A 14,933-nucleotide genomic window follows, 5' to 3' on the forward strand; every position below is an offset into this window, starting at 1 on the left:
TATACACGAACGCGTAAGCTTAACGTGCAAAAGAAATCCTTTTTAGCTGGTCAGTTAAGTTCAATACTTTTAGACCAAACACCCTCTAAGTATAAAGACCCCAGATTCCCTATCATATCTTGTATGCTCGATAATCATTTGATAAGTCGTTGCTTGACTTAGGAGCTAGTGTTAACTTACTCCCATATCATGTGTACAACCAGCTAGGTCTTGGTAAGTTGAAATCGACCAAAATGACACTGCAGTTAGCTGATAGATCTGTCAAAGTTCCTCATGGTATCATATATGATATTTTGATTGAAGTTGATAGGTTCGTTTATCTAGTGGATTTTTTTGTTCTAGACGCCTATCCTGTTCAGGACCAAATTGCTCAAATACCGATGATTTTATGTCCACCATTTTTAATAACATTTAATGTTGTCATCAACTGTAGGACCAGACTTGTACACTTATCCTTTGGTAATATGACTACTGAACTAAATATCTTTAATGTTACTAGACAACTTTTGAGGTCGATGATTTAGAAGAAGTGAATATGATTAACACTTTAGTTCAGGATCATTTGCACGACACTCTATTTGGTGATTCCTTAGATGAATTTGATAATATCATTTTCTTAAATCGAATGTGTGAATTTGGTGGTCCAAAACGAGGGTGCCTTTAACAAATTTTCGAGCCAAAATTTCCAAAAATGTTTACTTCCCAGAAATACCTACAAACACATAAAACACCAAAATAAGTACGAAACTGGGTACCAACAATAGAGACACTGAGGACAATTCAGACACAAAAATGTGTCTATCAAATACCCCCAAACTTATTATTTTCTAGTCCTCGAGCAAATCTAATATAAAATGACTACACTTAGCACGTGAAGCAAGCCGTTAAACCGCTAGGTGGCCCTAGCGGCGGAGTGTTGCCTCCGGAGGGTTTACCAGAGGTGTACCCACAAAACCTTTACTCCAGACCCTATCTATCTACGCAGAACCTTGGAAGGCACTAAAGAATCTCCTTGGTTGGCAAAACATTGACTATAGGAGGAAGTACCCTGATGCGAAAGTCCATTTGTTGTACACGAGTTTGCACTCAACATACTATAATTCATATATAAGTGACATAGCTCTACTCAGATAGTTTCTAGACATCATAACCGGAGTCAACCAATCACATGGAAAGATTAAGAAGATGGATAAAGAGAAAAATAGATGGTTAAAGTGAACGGTGTTTCCCATATCTGTCTGAAGGCCTCTGCCAATGATCCTATCCTAATGGACTGAGATACCGGTCAGACTAATATCAACACAACTGGCCAATGCAAGGGAACCAGTGGTCGATAAACCTAACTATAGGTCAACACAACTGGCATATACAAGGGCACGAGTGGTCGACTTTATTGATTTTATTCCGGTTGGTCTGATGGTCTGGTTTCATTTTTTTTTTTGGTATCTCAATCACCCTAATTCACCTTACAAAAGGTAACAACTTGATTCGTGTGCCCCACCAAGTCACTTAAAAAAATAAAAATAGAAGTAGGATTCAACGAGATATGGCGAAACTACCATGTTTTTTTTTTAATTCTAACACCTGAGCTCTGTGCTTTTATGAATAGACTCTTTAGATGTTCCCATATAATCAGATTGATTCCTCAACTCCTACAACCAAGATGTTCCCATCCAATTAGATTGGTTAGTGCCAACCTTAATAAGCATAGATTTCTAGGCTATGGAGTTTATTTATTGCAACTAAAAGCTAACAAAAAGTTTCTTCCCCACCCCCAAACTTAAATCTAACATTGTCCTCAATGTTTCTAATGAAAGATCAATACCAAAAAGCAAAGTAACATGAGGAATCAGTAAAGAGAGAAGTCGTAAAGATAGTACTTGGGTGAAGAGAGAAATCAAAAACTAATATACAACATACAATCGCCTCGATGGTCAATCAAGGGTAAACAGAGTCCTCCAGAGGAACCTCCTCAACATCACCTGTAGGAAAGGGCTTTAAAAATGGTTTCAATCTCTGACCGTTAACCTTCGAAGAACTACTACCATCTGGTGTCTCGATCTCAACAGCTCCATGAGGAAAGACAATGCGAACAATAAAAGGACCCGTCCACCGAGAACGTAACTTCCCATGGAAAATATGCAAGCGGGTATCATACAGAAGAACTTTTTGACCTGGAGAAAATAACTTCCTTAAAATATTTCTATCATGCACAAGTTTCATTTTGTTCTTATACTCCTTCGCACTATCGTAAGCATCTATACGAATCTCTTCCAACTCATTGAGCTGGAGTTTCCTATGGGCTCCTGCCTTGTCAAGTGAAAAATTTAGCTGCTTAACAGCCCAATATGCTCTATGTTCTAACTCAACAGGTAAGTGACATGCCTTGCCATACACAAGTCGATAAGGTGACATTCCAATGGGGTATTAAACGCAGTACGGTAATTTCATAAGGCATCAGTAAGCCTAGACGACCAGTCTTTCCGATTAGGATTAACTGTTTTCTCTAATATACGCTTTATCTCCCTATTGGAAACCTCTACCTGACCACTAGTCTGTGGATGATATGGGGTAGCTACCTTATGTGTAATACCATATTTCTTCATCAAAAGCCTAAAAGGTCCATTACAAAAGTGCGTCCCTCCATCACTAATTATAGCTCGCGGTGTACCAAAACGTGTAAGTATATTATCTTTCAAGAACTCAATCACAACCCTATGGTTATTGGTTTTACACGCAACCGCAGCAATCCACTTAGAGACATAGTCTACAACGACAAGGATGTAAAGGTTACCAAAAGTATTAGGAAACGGACCCATAAATTCAATACCCCACACATCAAATACATCAACAACTAAAATATGGTTCAAGGGCATCATGTTCCTACGGGAAATGGTTCCTAATTTCTGGCAACGCTCACAAATAACACAGTGACTATGGGAGTCTATAAACAACGAAGGCCAATAGAATCCACACTGCAATATCTTAGCAGCAGTCTTCTTAGCACTAAAGTGACCCCACAAGCATGATCATGACAAAAGGAAATAATACTGGACTGGTCACTCTCAGGTATACATCTCCTAATAATTTGGTCTGGACAATACTTAAAAAAATAAGGATCATCCCAAGAGAAATGCTTCACCTCGGCTAAAAACCTAGAACTATCTTGTTTACCCCAATGTTGGGGCATTCGACCAGTAACAAGATAATTCACTATATTCGCATACCAAGGTGCTTGGGCAACAAAGAACAGTTGTTCATCAGGAAAACTATCCCTAACAGGAGGAGAATCATTAAGGGTATCCACAACAAGCTTAGGCAAGTGGTCTGCTACTATATTTTCTGCACCTTTTTTATCTCTAATGTCTAAAAAAATTCCTGCAACAATAGGATCCATCTAATCAATCAGCATGATCAGTAAAGATTATGACCTTAGAATCTAAGAGGTAGGATCTAAACTTGTCTAAGGCAAACACAATAGCTAATAGTTCCTTCTCCGTAGTGGTATAGTTCAACTGGGCATCATTCAGAGTTTTGCTAGCATAGTAAATCACATGAAGTAACTTATTTTCTCGCTGACCTAACACAACTCCAATAGCATAATCTGAAGCATCACACATGATCTCAAAGGGTAGGTTCCAGTTGGGTGCCTGGACTATGGGGGCGGTAGTGAGTAAATTCTTAAGCTTCTCAAAAGCCTCTAAACAAGCATCATCAAAGACATACTTAACGTCTTTTGCAAGCAAATTGCAAAGAGGTCTATAAATCAAGCTAAAATCCTTAATGAATCGACGATAAAAACCTGCATGCCCTAAGAATGACCTAATATCTCTTACGGTTTTTGGGACCTGTAAAGTTTTAATAAGGTCAACTTTGGCTCTATCTACCTCTATACCCTTCGAAGATACGATATGCCCTAGAAAAATTCCTGAACGAACCATGAAGTGACATTTCTCCCAATTAAGCACTAAATTCTTTTCCTTACACCTAGTCAAAACTAATGACAAATGATGTAAGCACTCATCGAAAGACGAACCAAACACTGAAAAATCATCCATAAAGACCTCTAAGAACCGTTCTACCATGTTAGAAAATATGCTCAACATACAACGCTGAAAGGTCGCAGGGGCATTACATAGCCTGAAATGCATGCGTCTATACGCAAAGGTACCAAAGGGACAGGTAAAAGTGGTTTTCTCTTGGTCTTCTGGGGCTATGACAATCTGATTATAACCGCAGTATCCATCTAAAAAACAATAATGGATACGTCCAGCTAATCTCTCTAGAATTTGGTCGATGAAGGGAAGGGGAAAGTGGTCCTTCCTAGTGACCTTGTTCAATTTTCTATAGTCAATACAGACACGCCAACCCGTGGTCACCCGGGTTGGGATTAACTCATTATTCTCATTCTGGACTGCAGTGATACCGGATTTCTTGGGAACAACCTGAACGGGGCTGACCCACTTACTGCCTTAAATAGGGTAGATAATGCCTGCATCTAACAGCTTAAGAACCTCAGTTCGAACTACTTCTTTCATATTAGGGTTCAGTCGACGTTGCATCTCCCTAGAAGGTTTGGTGTCACTCTCTAAATATATATGATGCATACAATCAGTAGGACTTATACTCTTAATGTATGTTATGGTCCACCCTAAAGCTTCCTTGTTATTCTGAAGGACGGTCACTAGCCTACTTTCCCGATCACTATCCAAGTCGAATGCTATAATCACAGGTAAAGTTTCAAATGGGCCTAAAAACACATATTTCAGGGAATCTGGTAATGGTTTAAGGTCCAACTTAGGAGGCTTTTCTAACGAAGCAACTAGGGTAGACTTAGAAACGGGTAGAGGTTCGAACTTAGGTTTCCAGCCATTACTAGTGTCTATCAAAGGGGTTGAATCTAACAAAGCATTTACCTCATTAATCACATCGTCATCATCAAAATCAATCCCAAAGTGGGATAGGCATTTCTCTAATGAATCTTCTAGCAAAGTGTTTGGTAATGAATCATCGACTAATGTTCCTATCATGTTCACCTCCTCTATGCTCGAGTCATCTAGTTCAGAGGGTAGATTACTAATATTAAAAATGTTCAGCTCAATAGTCATGTTACCAAAAGACAAATTCATAATACCATTTCGAAAGTTAATGATCGCATTGGATGTAGCTAAAAACGGGCGACCTAAAATCACTAGTATTTGGTTCTCTGGGTCAGGGACAGGTTGGGTATCTAGGATAACAAAATCCACTGGATAAATAAACTTGTCGACCTCAATAAGAACGTCCTCGATCACACCACGAGGAATTTTAACGGACCTATCATCTAACTGAAGTGTCATCTGGGTAGGTTTCATATCACCAAGTCCTAGCTTAAGGTACACATGGTATGGCAGTAAGTTCACACTGGCTCCTAAGTCAAGCAAAGCTTTCTCGACAGGGTATTTACCTATTGTGCAAGAAATAGTAGGGGACCCTGTGTCTTTATACGTAGGAGTAATGGTATTCTGAATAATAGAACTCACATGACTAGCTAGGAAGGCTTTCTTATGGACACTAAGTTTTCGCTTTCGCGTATACATATCCTTAAGAAACTTGGCATAAGCGGGAATCTGCTTAATCGCATCTAACAATGGGAGGTTGATAGTAACCTGCTTAAAAACCTCCAATATATCATTAAAGTTGGACTCCCTCTTAGTTGGAACTCGCAGCTGGGGGAACGGGGCTCTGGGAACAAAGCCGGGCTCAGCATGACCCTTATTGGTCTCTTTGGAGACTCTATTAGTCTCCTCATTTTCTGGCTCAGAAGGGTGAACTACATCATGTTCACTATCAGGCATGGCAACCTTATTGTCAACTTTATTTCCACTCATAAGGGTTGTTATAGAATTCACATGATTTTACGATTTCTATCCTTTAGGGTTAGGATCAGTTTGACTAGGGAACCTTCCATCTTCTCTTTCACTAAGAAACTTAGCTATTTGGCCGACTTGAAGTTTTAAGTTAGCAAGAGACTGGGAATTATTCTTAAAATTCTGCCTGGTTTCTTCTTGAAAACCACAGTGGTTCTTTGATAACATCTCATGGTTCTTTGCTAACATAGTAAGGGTTTCTTCTAAGGTGGAGATCTTTTTCTCATTCTGAAACTGGGGTTGACCTGAAGAGTTCTTAGCATAACCAAAACCTGGGGGAGACTGAGAATTACTAGACTGTCCCTGATTCTGACCCTTAGACCAAGAAAAATTAGGATGGTTTCTCCAACCAGGGTTGTAAGTATCTGAGTATGGGTCAAACTCCTGACGGTTCTCAAACCTAGCATTGTTATAGACATCATGGGCTTTCTCTTCACTAACCTGAACTTCCAAAAACGAGTTATTGGGTTCTACTCCACAACTAGACACTTGAGAGGCTCTAAACCTATCATCAGGTTCAACAAGAGACCTATGTTTAGGATGATTCAATTCCAAAGCGTCTAACCTTCTAGACAAAGCAGCAAACTTAGCATCAGACCCGAAGCTTGTATCTACCACATTGGTGCTACTTCTATTGACCAAGATTCTTTTGGGGGGTTCAACACAAGACTCACACTGTTGGGATTTTTCAGCGACAGCTCCTAAGAAGGTAAAAGCATCATCAACACTTTTACTAGTGAACTCACCAGCGCACATAGACTCAACCATGGCTTTGGTTGAATATTCTAAACCATCATAAATAATCTCTACGAGTTTCATCTTATCAAATACATGGTGAGGATACTGGGATAAGAGATCATTGAATCTCTCTAAAAACCTATAAGGACACTCTCCCTCTTGTTGCACACTAGCACTAATTTTCTGCCTATCAGGTCTTGGCTTTATCTCTCAAGGAAAAGGGAAACATCTTAAGTTTCAAGACTTCATCAATAAGGTCTTTTATTCTAATTGTCCCAAAAATTTCCTCAAAGTCCCTAATATGAAAATAAGGGTTCTCATCATCTTTCCCTAAGAATATAGGGATCATCTGAAGAATAATAGGTTTTATCTCGAAATTAGCCGTAGTGGCTGGCAATTTAATGCACGAAGCTCGGGTGGACCTAGTTGGGAACATTAATCTTTCAAAGTTGCCATCGCTGGCACAACTGAAGTTTATCACGAAGAGACAGATTCTCAAAACTGAAGTTTCCAAAAACAGGGCTCTCAAAAGACAGATTCTCACGAAGAGACAGATTCTCAAAACTGAAGTTTCCAAAAACAGGGCTCTCAAAAGAAGAGTCTTCGAGCTCCCTGATTCCACAAGAAGAACTACTAGGTTTTTCACTAATCAATCGACCTAGAGTGTTTCTTTTCCAAGCCCGCTCTTTAATAACCTTGGGCAAACACTAGAAAAACAAAAGAAAAAAAAAAGAAATCCTAAAAGGAAGGGAAGTTCTATGCAAACACAAAAAAGGCTGACTCCACCACAGCAAACCTACTGATTTCTAGCAAACAAAAAGCATGATGGCTCCACTTAGATTGTTTCTAGACCAGCTTTTAATCCTTCGAAAGGGAATTCGTTACAATTTAAGCAAACCTCTCTGGAATCAATCCGAGTTAAAGTAAGTTGAATCGAGACGAGGGAAGCTCAGTGGAGCTTTGATACCCAAGGCCTCACCGGCGTTACAAGGCGGTGTATTCAACTCACAGGAACCATCATGAACTTTGAAGCATGCTTAAAAGAGTAACCAATATTTTTCAAATGACTTTCCTATTAAGCTCGTTACCATATAGGTCTCGTTCTAGTCAAATGTTAGGCTTAGGTTCGCGTTTGGTTTCGTTTTCCTAAGGCGGGCAAGAATGGAACGGTGATGAAATCCAAACCCTTATCTTATATGGCCAGTCCTTGCCTTTTAATAGGAAATTAAAGCAGCCGTTTTCAAATCGTCAGCATATATGCAAACGAAGGATTACAGTAACTCGCTAACAGGGGATTCGCGAGTGTTTCGACAAACTTACCTCCCGTACCAGACGGGGGATGAATTGCTGAAGTCGACTCGGGCCACGACTCCTATGTCATGTACGAACCCGAGGGGCCGAGGCGATATCGTAATCGCGGTCCTTCTCTGCAAACAATTGATATTTAAACTACCCTTCCTTAGGGTAAAAAAAATAAAGTCCCAAAGTCCACAGTCCAAAGTCCAAAAATAAAATGCAAAAGAAAAAGATAATCTAAAAGAAATTCTAAAAAAAAATAAAAAAAATTGTCTCTCTCTCTTTTTTTTTGATTAATTTTTATTCTTCTTTTCTTTCACTCCTTTCGCTTTGCTTTTACTCCAAATCTTTAAGTATTCACCAAAAGCTTTGGCAAATTTTTCTTTCGCTCCAAATTCCAAAATCTGTAAGGAAAATACAAAAACCCAAAAACGTAAAGAAAAACAAATAAAATAAAAATGAAAAACAAATAAAAATAAAAATCTAAAAACTCTAGCCTAAAGACAAGTCCGCGTCGGCGGCGCCAAAAATTGATGTGATTTCAAATTGTTTTCTAGTAGTAGGTTCGTTGAGACTTGTGAAAGCAATAGATTTTAGACTTAATTTTAAAGCAAAGAAAATAAAGCAAATAAATGTTGATATGTTGTGAAAATTATGGAGATTCTGGAGCTAGGATTTCACCATTCATCAATACTTATGTGGTTTTAAATTAATTTATATCATGCAATTTAAACAATTGATTCGATTCTAAAGTATTACCAAAATCAGATTCCCAAAATATCAAATGTTAGTCGCAAGTATAACTCATCAAGAGTCTAAAACTAAGCATGCATCATCAAGAGAAAACACATTTGATTAATAAAAATCATTTAATTTTTTTTTCCTATCAATGCAATTAATCATATACAAATATTGCATAAATTTATAAAATAAATATTACCACATAATTCTTGAGAGAATGGCTTCCTCCGTCGCCCCAAGGATTGGGTTTAGCTCATCATTAGGAAAACACGCTCAAAATTCATTTTTTATTGCTCAAAGGTGGTGTACAAATGATGAAATGGGAGAAACAATGATACAACCGAATTTGTAACAGTTATATGTGTTACAAACTGAAAAGAACGATTGAACAGTACTGTCGCTGATTCTCGACCCACGCCTGTGTGTCGTTTCCACTGTTGAAAAACGACTGTCTTGGATGGTCTGTTCTTCGCGTTCTTCAGATGAGCAGCAGCAGAAAAATATTTCTGGAACTTGATTTTCTCGACTATGTGGTACTCTATAATCTCCCCAAACTCTCCGTAACCTTCTAAGATGCCAGAACACGCTTTATATACACAACAACTTCAAAATATCTCGTAATAATGTCTCCAAATTCTCTCACAGCAAAGCCATTACTCGTGAATATATTATTTTCAAAGTTACGGTTTTAAATCCTTCTTTACATCCTTCACGTGTCTATTGCAACTCAGAGTTCTCCATACATGTGCAGTACACGAATTAGAGTCCCAGCAGCACACGAAATTCATAGCAAGTCCCGTGAAAACTCTCCCACGAACGTGTTTCTCTGTTTGCTTCAAACCCACGATGCAGCCAACTCTAACCGAAAACATCGACCATACCATCCCTGTTTGGTCCAAACAGGCCCAAAGCAACCAAACCCAGTGATTCATTCTCGCTCAAACTCCTCGGAATTCGAAACAGAGCTTTCCGTTTGAAGATAAACCCGAGATTATGTTTTTCTTCAACTCCACCATTATAGCCAATTCTGGTCGAAACCATTGATCATACCATGCCTGTTAAGCTTAAACAGGCCTTCCCATGAAATTTCAACCATTGAGTCTCCTCGAATCTTCTCCAAAATCGAACTGTTGAAGAAGAACTAAATTTCCTGCCAAAAACATAATTGAATGTTTAAGATGAAGTGCCCTGAATCCGTTCTGCGGGCACTACACCATTTTTCCCGAATAGTAACTAAAATTCGTAACGGCCCAGCAACCGTTACAAAATTGACAGTTACAAAAAGCCGTTACAACCTAATTGTAACAGGTTGAAGCCGTTACGAATTTTTTTTGTGATTCGTAACAAGTGTCAGCTGTTACGAATCGTAACAGGCTAATTATTTACGCGTGCTGCTCACACGCTTGGTCACACTAGAGTCGGGTAACAGGTGTATTCGCGCGTGTGCCATTCAGTCGTGTGCCATTTTTTTCCCACCCAACATGGATTACGCTAGAGGATAATTTTACCCTTGAAGAAATGATTTTCCTCCCATTCCCATCGAGTAAACCCCATTTCTCTTTTCCCATTCTCTCTCTTTTTTTCTCCCCCTTCTCATCGAGTAAACCCATCTCTTATCTTCCCCCTAGATATTCAGATGTGCACCACATCTAATTTTAAGTCTTCTCAACTGAAGATTTCAGTTCTTCAATCATCTGTTAATCATCATCATCGTCATCATCATCAGTTTAGGGTTTCAATTTCAGTTTCTCATCATCAGTTTTAGGGTTTTATCTATTCTGTTATCAAATCATCTGATCTTTGAAGAATTGATCTTCAATCATCTGTTACGCGAGTTTAGGTTTTTGATTTCACAGATCTCTGTAAATATTTATCATCTGTAGGATTTCAGTTTGTAAATTAGATTTTAAGGTATTAGTATTTCAATCGATTTTAGGGTTTCTTATTACTCGTTTGATTTGGTATTGAAATTCTTAGGGTTGGGTTTGATTATCTGCAGACGAAGCCATATTTAATTAGGGTTTGATTTGAATCGTTGTAAACAAATTATAAACCTTCTCAATATGATGTACATAGTTATTATTTATGATTAGTCAATCTGAACTGAGAGTATATTAGATTTCTGATTCTGATTTACGATTTTAGCTGTGGTATGTACTGTTCATTGCATAAATAGGGTTTAGTGTTAAGTTTATGTCTCTTTAATAATTATACATGATAGGTAGGGTTCATTGCTTAAATAAGTTCAAATTTTTTCATGTAACTCATCTTTAAGTGTATGAATCAAGTATCAATCTTTTTTGCACATGTATTCATAAATCCAGTCAGTTGCACTGATATGATAGTATAGGAGTTTAGTTATATTTGTTTTGATGGTAGTTTGCAAATAGGCGTGCTGTCAAAGAGTTGTTGCTAATGTCATTGTTTGGATTTACAGATGCCAAGCTTTTGATTGGTAGGAGATTCAGTAACACCACTGTCTAGGGTGATATGAAGCACTGGCCATTCAAGGTTCTATCTGGTCCAGCTGACAAGCCCATGATTGAGGTCTCATACAAGGGTGGGGAGCATCAGTTTGCTGCTGAGGAGATCTCTTAAATTGAAGGTCATACCTGAAAAAGTATGGGGTTGTGGGTCTTCCTTAAGAGTGTTGGATATAAGTAGAAATTCTATTCATGAAATTCCTTCTCAGATTGGTTCTTTAAAATCAATCCAGGTATACGCTTTAGTATATACTATTGGTTTTATTCGATTTGAAGGGGATTGTAATTTTATTATGTTTGTAATTTGTCGTGCTATATGTATCTTGTGCAGTTTAACTTCATTACCGTCTTGATTGGGTGGTTTGGTCTCTCTAACGCAACTTCATGTTGCAAATAACAAGCTGACTAATTTTCCAGTTGAAATTGGACTTCTAACTCGTATGGAAATCTTGAAAGTAAATAACAACAGGTAATACTCACGTTTATAACCATTTTCACTTTGTGAATTTTACCGTGGTTAAAGTAATTGCTCTCTCTAAATTATTCATGTTATTGCTTTGGTGGCAGGATAAGCTCAGTTCCGTCGAATATATGGAATTGTGTCTCCCTTGTCGAGGTGGTATTCTGATCTTACTTTATTATCCAAAAATTCGTATATATATATATATATATAACTTGGATTTGTGATCCGAAAAAAATTCTTGGTGCAGGTTGATCTTGCATCAAATCTCTTGGTAGACTTGCCTGACACAGTTGGGAGTTTACGGAATCTTGAGGTACTCCAATCTTCTTTTTTCCTACCATTTTCAATTATCTGAATCATATCATCATTTACTTAGTCCCATGTTTGTGTAGGCTCTGCATCTGAGTAATAATGGCCTCAAATCCCTTCCTTCGATGCTATTCAAACTGTGCACCCAGCTCTCGACTCTTGATCTTCATAATACAGAAATCACAATTGATATTCTCAGTCAGGTATTGACTTTTGATTCTTTTTTTTATCTAAAACTTGTGCAAGAGGTGATAGTCTTATGTATCCAAGTATTATGTCACACAAGCAGTTTGAAGGGTGGGAAAGTTTTGATGAGCGTCGTAGATTAAAGCATCAAAAGTAACTGGATTTCAGAGTTGGAAGTTCTGGTGTGTTTGATGAAGGTGCTGATAAATATTAAAAAGGTACTCGATCTCTCAAGTCGCACATTGCCAAAGTATATGAATGCAGTTCCATATACATTTCAGATGATCAATCAAAGATAACTTATATGTTGAATGCTTTTTCATAATAGTTTTTTTTTTATTATTACTTTTGTAATTACAATATGCTTTTGTGCAAAAAAAATTAAAGGTATTGTAATCTTCCAATGTTTGCTGTGTCTGAGTTTCAGTCTTCAAATGTTTGCTTTCTCTGCGTAGTTTGGCTGAACATGCCAGTTGTTTCTCCTTCATATTCCTAGTATTTTCTTCTCATAATATTTAGAAATGAATTTTCTTGTCATCAGGGTATTCCTTTAAGAATTGAAATTGGATCTCGCGATGTTATGTGAGTCATGTTTGTGTAGATTTGTAGGTTACAAGTCCTAAAAAGAGTATATGTCATGGTTTGTGTAGTTTACATTCTCAGTATATCTTGCGTCTATATTGTGGGGCTGTAGCTGGGTTGTTTGGTCAGACATTTACATACCGGCTAGATGTTGTTAGGAGGCAGATGCAGGTACCTCTTGGTTTTTTTGTGTCCGCATATTCTATCTTAAGTATTCGTAAAGGCATTCAGTTTAAACTTGGTTTATTTATTACTCAACTTAAACTTGCTTTCTTTGGTCTTTTTCTGTGCATATTGTTCCTTCACTAACTACTGTATTCAAGGCGTACGACATGATGAAGTCTTGGCTACGAGTTTCTTTACTAAATTTATACTGTGTTTTGTATCAGCAAGGATATGTGATCAAACAACAAGAAGCACAAAGCAATCTAGTACGAAATCGCCAAGAACATAAATCTGTATTAGTAAGTTACAAACAACTCAAAGTCTTTGATTTTAAAATTCAACCTGCTAATTATTTTCCTGGCATGTTGATCTTACAAACTGTCTTAAAAGCCTCTTTTTTTTCTTTCAATATGCAGGTTGGCATACATATTTCTGGATAGCTTTAGTTCCCCTCTTTGTAAGCTTGGTAATCCCTCAAGCTCTTTATACATGTTTTCATGATTTCCTATTCCACCAATCTTTGCTTTTTGATTATGTTATCGTTTTTGTATTGTCCTATGTGATGTTATGTGTTATCTCTAACCAACTAAATTTGGTTTACACTCTTGCATTTGCCTAATTTTCTTGTCTAACAACGTTGCTGTTAAACCGTTGTTAACAGTGTTTTGTGTCTGCAGGTGAAGTACTGCGTAGCTGCTTCTTTCTTGGTAGAGAGATCCTGTAAGAGCAATGGCCATTGGATTGAAGATGCATAGCTGTTGTCGCGTTGGATTCCATCAGCTTTGTGAATCCTACTTCAGATGCAGCAGTCTGCGGCATGAGAAGGCTTTTATGTGAGTCGTGTTTCTGTTCCTGTTAGCATGTGACATGGGAAAACTTAGATATAAGTTATGAACTTAGAAAGTTTTTTAAGTTTTTATGAACTGAACTTTGGAAGTTAGTAAATTTCTATCTATGTATTCCCTCAGAATTTGATACTTAACAAAAAAAAAAAAATTGGTACTTAGAAAAACTTGTGTTTTTTATATGAATGTGTAGATATGAATTGATTGAGTATAGTATGAATTGATTGAAACTATTGTTAGATATGGATGATCGGTAGAATGAAATGTGTATTTATTTGGAATTCCGGCGTATCCCGGTCGAGAATGAGCTGCCGGTCAACCTTGATCCGGTCAAAATTGGTCACTGCTGACTGATTTTGACCAGGTCAAGGTTGACCGACAGTAATATTTTTACAGTTACAAAAAAATTCGTAACGGATTTAACTTGTTACAACGTCCTGTTACTAAAGAAATTCGTAACGGCTTGAGCATGTTACGACGGTGCCACGTAGTAACGGCTCTAAGCCGTTACAAGGGCCGCTACGAAAAAAATTCGTAACGGCTAGTGGGCCGTTGCGAAAAAATTGTAGCACCCCTTTTCGTAACGGTCAGGAACCGTTACAACCCCGATTCGTAACGCTCAAAAACCGTTTCGAATCGGAAAAAATGGTATAGTGGGGTGCCCCTAACACCGGGTGCTCTGGGAGGTTCCCTTATCCAAAATGAGGGTGCCTTTAGTAATTTTTCCAGGGTGCCTTTAACAAATTTTCGAGCCAAAATTTCCAAAAAATTTTATTTCCCAAAAATACCTATAAACACATAAAACACCAAAATAAGTACGAAATCGAGTACCAACAATAGAGACACTGAGGATAATTCAGACACAAAAATGTGTCTCTCAAAGGTCGTGGTTGTTCGCGTGGTAAGATTGTCATGCTCTCTCATGATCCACTTGCTAGCTTTTTTGTACGCTTCTTCTAGAGAAGTCAACTCTGAGCCAGTGAAAGAGTCTCTGATGTTACCTTGCAACAGAGCATTTTTGAAGAGAACACAGAGAAATCTCTCTCGAGTCTTCTCGACCAGTGCTGCTCCAACATTAAACCTAATCAAAAAGTTTGTGAAGCTTTCTTCTTCATGTTGAGTTACTCTAAAGACTCATTCTAGAACATCGATTTGTTTAATGTTGCGTGAGTAATTTTTGGATGAACAACTCTTTATTATCTTGAAATAATTTTAC

At 37.8% G+C, this 14,933-nt stretch overlaps 1 pseudogene; it reads left to right on the forward strand.

Annotated features, from left to right (window-relative positions):
• The first annotated feature begins 233 nt into the window (after positions 1–233).
• Positions 234–12,425, forward strand: LOC113324543 (annotated as a pseudogene).
• Positions 12,426–14,933: the final 2,508 nt, after the last annotated feature.

Source organism: Papaver somniferum, chromosome 11 (assembly GCF_003573695.1).
Source record: "Papaver somniferum cultivar HN1 chromosome 11, ASM357369v1, whole genome shotgun sequence".
In the NCBI taxonomy this organism is placed as follows: Eukaryota; Viridiplantae; Streptophyta; class Magnoliopsida; order Ranunculales; family Papaveraceae; genus Papaver; species Papaver somniferum.